Genomic DNA, 12,663 nt, shown 5'->3' with positions numbered 1-12,663 from the left:
CACAACGAAGAGTAGTCCCCACTTGCTGCAACTAGAGAAAGCCCGCACACAGCAACGAAGACCCAACACAGCCAAAAAACAAAACAAAACATTTAAAAAAAACAAAACACAAGCAGAGACCATGGAAGCCTCTGGTATTTGGCTTTCATGCCATCCTAGTGTTATCAGGTACCAGGGCCTCGGTGTCTATACCTATAAACTGGGAGGATGACTGCTCCCCCAGGCTCCTTTTGGCCCAAACAATCAGATTCTGTTATGTATGACAACTACCTACACTGCCACTTCTGAAATGGTCATAAAGAAATTGCTCTCCACCCCCAGGGGCTCATTTGTTTCTCTGTAATGTGGACCAAGGTGTCAGAGGCCTGGCAAGAGGCAATACTAGAGCCTCAGTGTGTTCCAGAGTCTGGCCTTCACCTGCAGAGGGATCAGAGTGGGAGCACATGGGTCCTTTGCAAGCACAGCAGCAGCCCAGGACAGTCAAGGCAAAATCTTCCGATTAAACTGCTCTCACTGCCCACCTCCCAGGGCTCCAGCTCCATGCCAGCCTTCCTCATGCAGTATCTATTTGGTGAGGCAGCTGGTGTCCGCTCCATTGGCTCAGAGAGGTTAGGACACTTGCTCAAAGTCACACAGCTAGGAAGTAGCAGAACTCTAGTTCATACTCATATACCTGGCTAATAGTCCATCATTCTTTTAAGGAGAAAGAATAGGAACCAGAGCCCCTATTTATTGTACTTCTTTGGAATTTTTTGTGGTGATAACTGCTGGCCCTGAAAGCCACCTCAGAGAAAGGTGATATTTAAAGGAAAGGTGCCTGTATCCTCCTTTGGGGTCAGCAGATTTGGAAACTCTCACCCTTACAGATTTTATTTATTTATTTATTTATAATTTGTGGCCACGCATAGAATGTGGGATCTTAGTTCCCTGACCAGGGATTGAACCCACGCCCCCTGCATTGGAAGCGCGGAGTCTTAACCACTGGCCTGCCAGGGAAGTCCCCTTACATATTTTAAATCAAACCTCAATTAGTTATTGAGTCTAGGTCATGTGCAAGTTCCCCGTGGAGGCACAGAAATGCGTATCACTCAGTCTCTACCATCTGGGAGCCACAAATCACCACAAACCAGGCACAAGGGGAAAGTGTCCCAGGAGGAGTTTAGATGACACATTAGGCATCTGGCAAAGAGAAAATCACCTCTGATGAGGGAGACCCTGATGAGCTCAGGGCAGGAACATCCATCAAGTGTGTTCTCACGGATCTTTAAGATGTGGAAGGAGGCTGACCATGCAGACACGAGTAGAGTGAGCGCCTTGCACTTCACCCAGGTGGACACACCAGGACATTAGTTTCGTGCTATGTTTGTAGGCAGGGAGTAACATCTGGTAAAATCTGGCACAGCAGTGAGGGGATGTCAGACAGTGGAGAATCAGGCCTGGGGAAGGGAGGCCAGGGTTCTTGAACCAGAGAGACTTGACACGGGGTCCTGGCAGGACCCTCAAGAAGGTGCAAGAGTGCAGAGGCGGTGTAGAGATGGCATCTGCAGGAACTGCAGCTAGCTGGATGGGGGAGGAGTCACAGTGACTCAGACTTCCATCCCTGGGGCTGGGAGAATGGTGATGCCATTATTAGAAATCAAAAGATGGGAGGGAGGACTGGTTGAGGGGGAGGTGTTGATAGAGCTATTTATGGTCATCTCTAAACTGATTTCCCTGCCAATAGTCAGTCTGTGCTCCCTCCCCCTCCCATCAGCCCTCCCCGACACTTCCAGCGCTGTCACCCTGAAGCACAGCCCTGAGCAGTCACTCCACAGCTCAGATAGAAAAGTAGCTCTCCACTGCCTGATACAATAAAATCTGAATAGCTTATAACATTTCATGGCCTTCACCTACCCCGCCCCCCGCCCAGTTACTATTCCCTCTCCACAAGAACCCTAAATTTAGCCATTCCCCTGAGTAGTCCTTGACTCTGAGCAGTTGCACTGTCCCTTCCTTCCATCAAGTGGGTTCTTTCCACTCCCCATTGCCAGACCCAACTCATCCTTGAAGGCCAAGTACAAGTTCACCTTCTCAAGCCTGCACTGGGGGTGGGGATAAAGGGGGGGTATAGCATTCATTTACACTTGAATCATCACGAAAGGTAAACAGACCCCCCCCAATAAAAGAACACAAACTACTACTCTGATTTTTTTTTAAATAAATTTATTTATTTTATTTATTTACTTTTGGCGGCGTTGGGTCTTTGTTGCTGTGCGCAGGCTTTCTCTAGTTGTGGCGAGCGGAGACTATTCGTTGCGGTGCGCGGGCTTCTCATTGCGGTGGCTTCTCTTGTTGCGGAGCATGGGCTCTAGGTGCAAGGGCTTCAGTAGTTGTGGCATGTGGGCTCAGTAGTTGTGGCTCGCAGGCTCTAGAGCACAGCCTCAGTAGTTGTGGTGCATGGATTTAGTTGCTCTGCGGCATGTGGGTTCTTCCCAGACCAGGGCTCGAATCCGTGTCCCCTGCATTGGCAGGCAGATTCTTAACCACTGCGCCACCAGGGAAGCCCTGCTACTCTGATTTTAACTTTGTAAAATAAATCTATGGACAGTAACAGGTGGGGTCCAGAAACAAATTTGGAAGATTTTAAAACACTATTTAGGGAATTCCCTGGTGGTCCAATGGTTAGGACTCCTCACTTCCACTGCAGGGGGCACGGGTTCGATCCCTGGTCAGGCAACCAAGATCCTACATGCATGGCCAAATAAATAAATAAAACTTTATTAAATTTTGTGAAATTTTCTCTTAGGTTGCTTAAGTTAATTAATCCTCAAGATTCCTAATAAAACTAGAGATCCAAAGTTGGAAGAAGGGGAAATGATTGAAAGGGATTAAAAAGAACTAGAGGCAACATTACCATCTTGGTCACAGATTCCCAGAGTATAAAGCTTTCTCCCTGTTTGTGGAAGTCTTAAGTTTTTTGGCCGCATGGCATGAGGGATCTTAGTTCCCGGACCAGGGAAGGAACCCGCACCCCCTACAGTGGAAGGGCGGAGTCTTAACCTCTGGACCGCCAGGAAAGTCCTGTGGAAGTCTTTTGTCGTGATTGTCTCATGCCTGGGCAAGTCACTTAACTTCTCTGAGCCTCAGTTTCTTCAACTGCAAATGGAGATAATAAAAATCCCTACTCCTAGCAGTTATTAGGATTAAATAAATTCATGCAGATAAAATGCTTTGAATGGTGCCTGGCACACATAGGAGAAGCCTGGCCATAGTGTTAATATTATCTGTTCATTCACATCCACTCCACACCAGTTTACTGAGCTCCTATGACATGACAGGTGTGACCCAGGGATGGACAAGAGGGCAATTCTATTCCTGAGAGGACCAGAGTCCAGTGAGGGTATCCGGAAGATGGAGATATGGACAGATCATTTCAAAATATCGTTGCTGTGGCTGGATGGAGTGTTGGTAGTACAATCTCTTTGGAGGGCAATTTAGTAGCATCCATCCTATTATAAAGTGCACATAACTCTTCATCCGGAAATTCCACTCTGAGAGACTGACAGCATAGAAATACTTACCAAATTGTACAGACACATAAGTGCAAGGTGTTCACTGCAACACTGTTTGTAATAGGGAAAAATTGGGAATGACCTAAATGTCCATTGTCATTAAGAATGAGGTAAATATTTGCTGATATAGAAAAATGCATTGGGGGACTTCCCTGGTGGTCCAGTGGTTAAGACTCAAATAAAAAAGAAAAAGAAAAATGCATTGTGATATATTAAGTGAAAATAGAAAGTTGCAGAGAAATATCTTAGCATACATACATACATGTATATGAAAAATTAAAGGCACAGAAACCTAAGAGGGTATGGGAGTGGGGTATAGTGGGAGACTCTCAATTTCTACTTTATGCAGTTCTGTGGGGTTGAACATTATATAACAAGCATCTATTACTTTTGTAACCAGAAAAAGAACAATCAAGATATATATAGATACAGATAGGTAGATAGATAGATTTTTTTTTTTTAAACTGTCACAGTTGTTCATGTGCTGTGCAGAGTGTCCCCTGTCCCAGCACCATTCACTCTGGTGGCTTCTTTTAAATTGAGGCTTTTCCTCTCGCGTTCTTTCCGTCCTTGGGGAAAACGAAGGGTTAAAGGGGCTGGGGGAGGGGAAGAGGAAGTGAGGTAAGGGAAAGAGGGGTGAGGGCCCCTTGGGTACCAGCTGCGGTGCTGCGCTGGCCACGCCCCGCAGCTCTGGCTCCGGCTGGAAGCAGCCGCCCCAGGTGCTCGAGAGGAGGCCGCTGGGCTGTTTCTGCGGACTCGGGAGGACGAAAGATCAGAACTTAATGAATGTAAAGTTAGGTGGAGGTTAGGACAAGATGCTGCGACCTAGAGCAACCGACGGTTCTCAGAGTGTGGTCCGCGGACCCTGGGGGAGGAGGAGCACCACGAGAGCTAAATAATTTTCGTAATACTAAGAAGTCACTTGCCTTTCTCACTGTGTTAACATTTGCCCAAATGGTGCAAAAGCAACGGTGGGGAAAACCGCTTATACCTTGCCCTGAATAATGGCAGAGGCACCAAACTATACTAGTAGTGATTTTATTGCTCACCATCATGCACTCTCTTTTTTTTTTTAAGTCTATTAATATGATGTACTAAATAAAGCAGTAAAAATTAATAATTTGATTAAATCATAACTCTTGGGTATACATCTTTCTAATATCCTATATAATAAAAATGGAAGTGCATACAAAGCACTTGTGCTGCAGACCCTGGTAAGATGGTTGTCTCCTGGGAAAGCACTGAGAAAGAATGGGAGTGCTTTATTTGAGCTGTGAGTTGAAGCAGCTGCTTTCTTCACAGAACAACATTTCAACTGAAAAGGACAACCGATACAGAAGCCATTCGGACTCAAATATTTGGCAGATATTTTCTCAAAAATGAATGAAATGAGCCAGTCACTTCAAGGAAATAGCTTATAGTATCTGTTACCAATGATTTTTTATATTGGAGCTTTCAAGGGAAAACTAAAATTTTGGAAACCTTGTATATACCCTGAGTTTGAGAACTTCTCAATTCTTTTTTTTTTTTTAATATTTATTTATGTATTTATTTGGCTGCTCTGGGTTGTGGCACCACGGGATTTTCATTGGCGTATGCGGCATCTTTAGTTGCGGCATGCGGACTCTTAGTTGCAGCATGCATGTGGGATCTAGTTCTCTGACCTGGGATCAAACCCCGGCCCCCTGCATTGGGAGCACGGAGTCTTAACCACTGGACCACCAGGGAAGTCCCAGCTTCCCAATTCTTCATGATGTTTCTAATGAGATTAATGGTCTACCAAATGTGATTTTTTTTCATATTGTGTAATGAAATGTGTCAACTTTTGGAAGATCTGCATAACTCAGCCAGTATTTTCTAAATGACCAATGAATGATGGTAAAAAGTTATGCATGGATAAGAGACCTATTCCAGAATGGATTTGAATGTGAGGGGTTTGAATGTAACAGAGTAGGAAAGGCATATTGGTGTTGTTTCAGATTCCACATTGCAATTAACCTTTGAGAAAGTATCACTTGTACATTTTGTTATTGTAAGTGAATACCATGGGTCAGGCCTTGCCCAGTCTCAGTGACCGGGAAACAGGGGTTGGGCAGTGGCCCAAGCTGGGATGCCCCCCTAAAAAAAGGCCACTGGGGCCTCGACCCAGCTCAGCCCATGCAGGTCAGGGAGCCCCTGGTGATGCACCGCACCGCCCCTCTCCCAGGCCCAGACCATGGTGCAGGTCTGGTACATGGAGGAGTCCCAAGATGACCTGAGGTGGCCCCCTGGCCTGGAGCCCAGCTGCCCAGTCCTCCTGGAGCAGCTGCACCAGCTTGGAGTCCTTTACTGGAAGCTGACAAGTATGAGAATGATCCAGAATTAGACTACTCTTGGTGAACATAATAAACATAGGCAAAGATAAATTTCCAAATTATGAAGAAAAGGTTAAGATGTTTTGCTGGGAGCATTTGTACTCGGATGTAAAATTTGCTACATCTTGGATGGCAGTGGATACTTTGATGAAAGAGATAAAGAGGACTTCAGATTTTCATGGAGAAAGGAAACATGATAACTCATCCTGCAGGAGTTTATCACTGCTTCACACTGGATGAAAAGAACTATGTGACAGCTGTGTGGATGTTTGTGGGAGAAACAGTGTGGACTGCATACAACCAGTCGGCTGACCATTTCCACGCTCAAGGACAGGACGTGAAATTTTGGGCATGAACAGCAAGAGGTACTCCCTGGGGCCTAGCACACTCCTTGTAAAGATCCTAAACATGATAACTGAGCAGAAAGTCATTTACTCTTTGCTTTTATATTATAGGTTTGAAGCTAGGTTATCTCCTTTGCAAGATTATTTGACCAGAATATTTTTTAATGGCGGACTTCCCTGGTGGCGCAGTGGTTAAGAATCCGCCTGCCAATGCAGGGGACACGGGTTCGAACCCTGCTCCGGGAAGATCCCACATGCCGTGGAGCAACGAAGCCCCTGCACCACAAGTACTGAGCCTGCGCTCTAGAGCCCATGAACCACAACTACTGAGCCCACGTGCCACAACTACTGAAGCCCGCGCACCTAGAGTCCGTGCTCTGCAGCAAGAGAAGCCACCGCAAGGAGAAGCCCTCGCACCGCAATGAAGAGTAGCCCCCGCTCGCCATTAGAGAAAGCCCGCACGCAGCAATGAAGACCCAATGCAGCCAAAAATAAAAATAAATAAAATTTTTAAAAAAGAAAAAGCCTTATGATAAAATAAGTCATAGCTATTTAAAAAAAGAATATTTTTTAATAAAAGGCGCTATAAAACTGATTTTTACATGGAAACAACTGTGGAAATGTGGACAAATCATAGTCATTTGCTCTAACTCAATCAAGATCAGTGGTTCAGACACGTGTTCAATTTTAACTGGAATGAGAGTCTTATCTGCTGTGTGCTTTATCTGGACACGATTTTTAGACTTTAAACCAGATATCAGTCAATGCCATGCCTGCCTTAGAAGAAAGTTGTGGCAGAGAAGTATATTTTGGTCTTTGTCCCCATTTTCTGGCACAGAGCTCCTAAAACCCTTGGAATTTCCTGAGCAATAGGAGTGTCCTTCTTCTATTCATAGGTAATCCTTTGTGAGCATCTCAGTTCCACTGGGACAGAAGCGCCTGTGCTCAGGACCCTTCTGGACCTCACTCTATGTACCTCCTTATCTGGCTGTTTATCTGTGGTCTTTATGTATCCTTTATAATAAATTGGTAAATGTAAACCAACATTTCCTGAGTTTTGTGAGCCGTTCTAGCAAATTATGGGACCCGAGGAAGGGGTCATGTAAATCCCCAATTTTTAGCCGCTGAGTCAGAAGTACAATTGTCCCAGATTTGTGATAGGCATCAGTGTTGTGGGACTAAGCCCTTAATCTGTGGGATCTAATGCTATCTCCAGGTAGATAGTGTCAGAATTGAGTTAAACTGTAGGACATTCAGTCCTGCTGAATTGGTTGGTGTAGGAAAACAGACTAGAGGTGTAATAGTAGATAACATAACTAACTAGATACAGGACGCTTTTTTCTCCCAAAATTATACCTTGGACTAAGGAGTGCAGGGAGGGGAGAGCTCTCTATTAGGGGCACATTCTCAGTTGCTTATGCCACTTGCCACTTTCCGTTCAAGCTAAAGTAAATGCCTTGGGAATTCCCTGGCAGTCCAGTGGTTAGGACTCCATGCTCTTACTGCCGAGGGCCTGAGTTTGATCCCTGGTCAGGGAACTAAGATCCCACATGCTGCGGCGCAGCCAAATAATAATAATAATAATAAACACCTTAATTAAAAAAAAAAAACGCCACTCGTATCTGGTCCCCTTCCTGTTGCAGTGAAATCTCAAGTTCCACAGACTCCTGCTGGCTCGTCTAACCCTGTACTTGTTTTTCTCATTTCTTATTCTTTTTTTTTTTTTTAATGAAATGATCTACTTATTTATTTATTTATTTTTTTGCTGCGTTGGGTCTTCGTTGCTGCATGCGGACTTTCTCTAGTTGTGGCGAGAGGGGGCTACTCTTCTTTGCGGTGCGAGGGCTTATTGCAGTGGCTTCTCTTGTTGCGGCACGCGGGCTCTAGGCACGTGGGCTTCAGTAGTTGTGGCTCGCGGGCTCTGGAGCGCAGGCTCAACAGTTGTGGTGCATGGGCTTAGTTGCTCTGCGACATGTGAGATCTTCGCAGACCCGAGCTTGAACCCGTGTCCCCTGCGTTGGCAGGCGGATTCTCAACCATTGCGCCACCAGGGAAGTCCTCATCTCTTATTCTTTTAAAATTCATGCTTAACTCCTGTGGGAGAGAATAGCTGTAAACAGCTTTAATTAAATTGTACTTATAAAAAACTATTTTCTTCTACTCCACTTTATGCTTTTGGTATTGTTGATCTTTAAAAATTAAATGGTCTTTGATAATGGGGGGGAAAAGAGAATAGTCCTAACATCTGAAAAAGCTATTAAAATATTCCTCAGTTTTCTTTTTCCAACTACACATCAGTGTGAGGCTGGATTTTCTTCATATACCTCAACCAAAACAATATAGAGCAGCAGACTAAATGCTGAAGTGGATGTGAGAATCCAGCTACTTCTGGTAAGTCAGATATGAAGAGAGTTGCAAAAATGTAAACAAAACAACTCTTCTCATTAACTCTTTTATTTTGGAAAATGTAGTTATTTTTAAATTAATATATAAACATGTTTCAAATTTTCTGTCTTAACTTTTAATTCGGTAAATAGGGTTTTGTATAACCTATATAAACAAGAGCTCTTTGGAGTCCTCAGCAACTTCTCAGAGTGTAAAGAGGTCCTAAAGCCAAAAAGTTGCAGAATTATCCTAGAGGAAAGCACTAGGCGCTCAACAAAAATGGAGGCCACATTATCCCACACAGGAAATCTAACATTTGTACAATAATGCTATATAATGTATAGTCTGTATTAAATTGTCCCAAGATGTCCCAATAATTCCTTTAAATTTGGGAAGGGGGGATTTCCCTGGTGGCGCAGTGGTTAAGAATCCGCCTGCTAATGTAGGGGACACGGGTTCGAGCCCTGGTCCGGGAAGATCTCACATGCTGTGGGGCAACTAAGCCCGTGCGGCACAACTACTGAGCCCACGTGCCACAACTACTGAAGCCCGTGTGCCCTAGAGCCCATGCTTCACAACAAGAAGCCACCGCAATGAGAAGCCCGGGCTTTCTCTAGTTGTGGGAGGCTCGCTGCAACTAGAGGAAGCCCGCGCACAGCAACGAAGACCCAACGCAGCCAAAAATAAATAAAATTAAAAAAAAAAAAAAGAAAGCCAGGAATTAAAAAGAAAAAAAAAAATTAGGGGAAGGGGGTCCGGGATCTAGAATCAAGGCTCAGGCATAGCATTTGGTTGTCATGTCTCATTAGCTTTCTTTTTTTTTTTCAATATTTATTTATTTATTTTTTATTTGGCTGCATCAGGTCTTTGTTGCAGCATGCAGGATCTTCGTTGCGGCATGTGGAATCTTTCACTGTGGCGCACGGGCTCAGTAGTTGCCACACGGGCTTAGTTGCCTCGCACCATATAGGATCTTAGTTCCTCGACCAGGGATCGAACCTGCGTTCCCTGCATTGGAAGGCAGATTCTTAACCACTGGACCACCAGGGAAGTCCCCGCTTTGTTAGTTTTCTACTGGATCAATGCAGACTTCTTTACTCTCCCTTACCCCCTTCACTGGTTTAGAAATTATACATTCTATTTCTGCTCATTTAGAAATTAAATTCTTAACTTGACTATACAGAGTTTAAAATTCATCATTGTCTTTATCTTTCTTAGAAATATGAGAAACTTAGATGACTTCTGTCCAATTTCTCCTCTCCTATCTTCCATGTTATTATTCCATCATACTTTAGTTCTACTGGGTCTTCTGAGCCCCCTCATTTTTTTTCAAATAGATTTATCAACATGTTTTCCTGTTTCCTAGCTGAGCAACGTGTCTTACTTTCCACTCCTATGTGCTGAATTCAATTTCCTGATAACTGAAGGGCATCATTGAATAGGTCTTTCAACAAAGATTTGTGAGTAATTAACTTTCCCTGTCTCAAATTGTTCAATTTTATCCTCATTTTGTAAGCTTTTTACTGAAGTATAATATATACATACGCATATACAGAAAGTACATAAATTATTAGTGTACAACTTATTTTCATATAAATTTATTTATTATTTATTTATTTTTGGCTGTGTTGGGTCTTCATTGCTGCGCGCGGGCTTTCTCTTAACTGTGGCGAGCGGGGGCTGCTCTTCATTGCGGTGCGCGGGCTTCTCACTGCGGTGGCTTCTCTTGTTGCGGAGCACGGGCTCTAGGCAGGCGGGCTTCAGTAGTTGTGGCTCGCGGGCTCTAGATTGCAAGCTCAGTAGTTGTGGCGCACGGGTTTAGTTGCCCCGCGGCATGTGGGATCTTCCTGGACCAGGGCTGGAACCCGTGTCCCCTGCATTGGCGGGCAGATTCTTAACCACTGCACCACCAGGGAAGTCCCTAGTGTACAACTTATGAATGTTGACCATATCACTACCCAGATTAGGAAATGTAACATCACCAGGACCCCCAAAACCCTCCTTAAACCACCTCCTAGGCACTATGTTTCCCAACTTCCCTTTGCTATCTTAACTTCTACTAAAATAGACTGGTTTTGCCTATTTTTGTTTTCCTGTAAATGGAATCATAGAGTATGTACTCTGTCGTGTCTTACTTCTTCTCAACATTGCATTTCTAAAATTCATCCAGGGACTTCCCTGGTGGTGCAGTGGCTAAGAATCCGCCTGCCAATGCAGGGGACATGGGTTTGAGCCCTGGTCCAGGAAGATCCCACATGCTGCGGAGCAGCTAAGCCCATGCGCCACAAATACTGAGCCTACGCTCTAGAGCCTGAGAGCCACAACTACTGAGCCTGTGTGCCACAATTACTGAAGCCTGCATGCCTAGAGCCTGTGCTTCCCAGCAAAGAGAAGCCACCTCAATGAGAAGCCCGTGCACCACAACGGAGAGTAGCCCCCGCTCACTGCAGCTAGAGAAAGCCCATGTGCAGCAACGAAGACCCAATGCAGCCAAAAATAAATAAGTAAAATAAATATATTTTTTAAAAATAAAATAAAATTTTCAAAAATAAAAATAAAAATAAAATTAATCCAGGGACTTCCCTGGTGGTCCAGTGGTTAAGAATCCTCCTTCCAATGCAGGGGACGTGGGTTCAATCACTGGTCAGGGAACTAAGATCCCACATGCTGCGGGGCAACTAAGCCCGCGCACTCTAGAGCCCGCGCACCACAACTAGAGAGCCCGAGTGCCGCAACTACTGAGCCCACGCACTCTGGAGCCCATGCACCACAACTAGAGAGAAGCCCGTGCGCTGCAAAAAAGATCCCGTGTGCTGCAACTAAGACCCGATGCAGCCAAATAAATAAATTAGTTAACTAAAAATAAACATACATTTTTTTTAATAAAAAAAAAATCATCTATGTTTTTGCATGTAGCTGTAATTTATTAATTCTTCTGCCATATAAAACTGTGATGAATATGCCACAATTTATGTATTCATTCTACTATTGATGGACATTTGGGTTGTTTACAGTTTGGGGTTATTATTAACGATGCTTCTATGAAGGTTCTGACACTTGTCTTTTGCTGCACATATGTATGAAATTCTGTTGGATGATACTTAGGAGTGAATTACTGGGTCATAGGCTACATACTTAAGCATTCGGCTTTAACAGACACTGGCAAACAATTTTCTGAGTGTCTATATTCTTCCAGCAATGTATGAGAGCTTCAGTTTCTCTACATCTTTGCTAACAGTTGGCATTGTCATTCTTTTCAGTTTTAGTCATTCTTGTGGGTGTATAGTGGTTCTCATGGTGGTTTTAAATTGCCTTTCCCGTGGTCTCTGGGGCGCAATTGGTCAGTGCATTAAACTGATAAATAGCATTTCCCTGGAGACTAAAGAAATTGAGCTCCTTTTCGTATACTTATTGCCCATTTTAATATTCTCTTTTCTGAAGTTCCTGCTTCAAGTTTTTTGCTTATTTTTTCCATTGGATTGTCTGCCAGTTTGTGATTTGTAGGAGTTCAATATACATTTGGATATGAGTCCCCTTTTTGGATATATGTATCTCAAAAGTTTTTTTTTTTTCCCACTCAGTGGCTTGCCTTCTCATTCATTTAAAATGTATTTTGATGCACAGAAATTCTTAATTTTAATGTAGTCCAACTTATTGACCTTTTATGTTTATGTCTTATTTCCTGTTTGATAAATCTTTTCTTAACCCTATAGTATCTTCTGGAAGTTTTATTGTTTTATCTTTCACTTTTTAAAAAAGATTTATTTATTTATTTGGTTGCACTGGGTCTTAGTTGGGGCAGATGGGCTCCTTAGTTGTGGCATTTGAACTCATAATTGTGGCATGCATGTGGGATCTAGTTAGTTCCCTGACCAGGGATTGAACCCGGGCCCCCTGCATTGGGAGCCCCCTACCTTTCACTTTGATATCTATAATTCTCCTGAAATTGATTTAAAATTTTTTTTTTTTTTACTTTTGGCTGTGTTGGGTCTTCGTTGCTGCGTGCGGGCTTTCTCTAGTTGTGGTGAG

The 12,663-nt window shown here is 43.8% G+C and overlaps 1 protein-coding gene and 1 pseudogene across 2 annotated transcripts in view; both read left to right on the top strand.

Annotated features, from left to right (window-relative positions):
• SEMA4B (semaphorin 4B) overlaps nt 1–12,663 on the top strand; it is a 101,626-nt gene that overhangs the window by 1,352 nt on the left and 87,611 nt on the right. The window lies entirely within an intron of this gene.
• Nucleotides 5,601–6,859, top strand: LOC133084002 (acireductone dioxygenase-like; annotated as a pseudogene).

This window comes from Eubalaena glacialis, chromosome 2 (assembly GCF_028564815.1).
Source record: "Eubalaena glacialis isolate mEubGla1 chromosome 2, mEubGla1.1.hap2.+ XY, whole genome shotgun sequence".
NCBI classification, from domain to species: Eukaryota; Metazoa; Chordata; class Mammalia; order Artiodactyla; family Balaenidae; genus Eubalaena; species Eubalaena glacialis.
The sequence above is the reverse complement of the archived record's forward strand: the minus strand, read 5'-3'. Positions and strand labels throughout refer to the sequence as shown.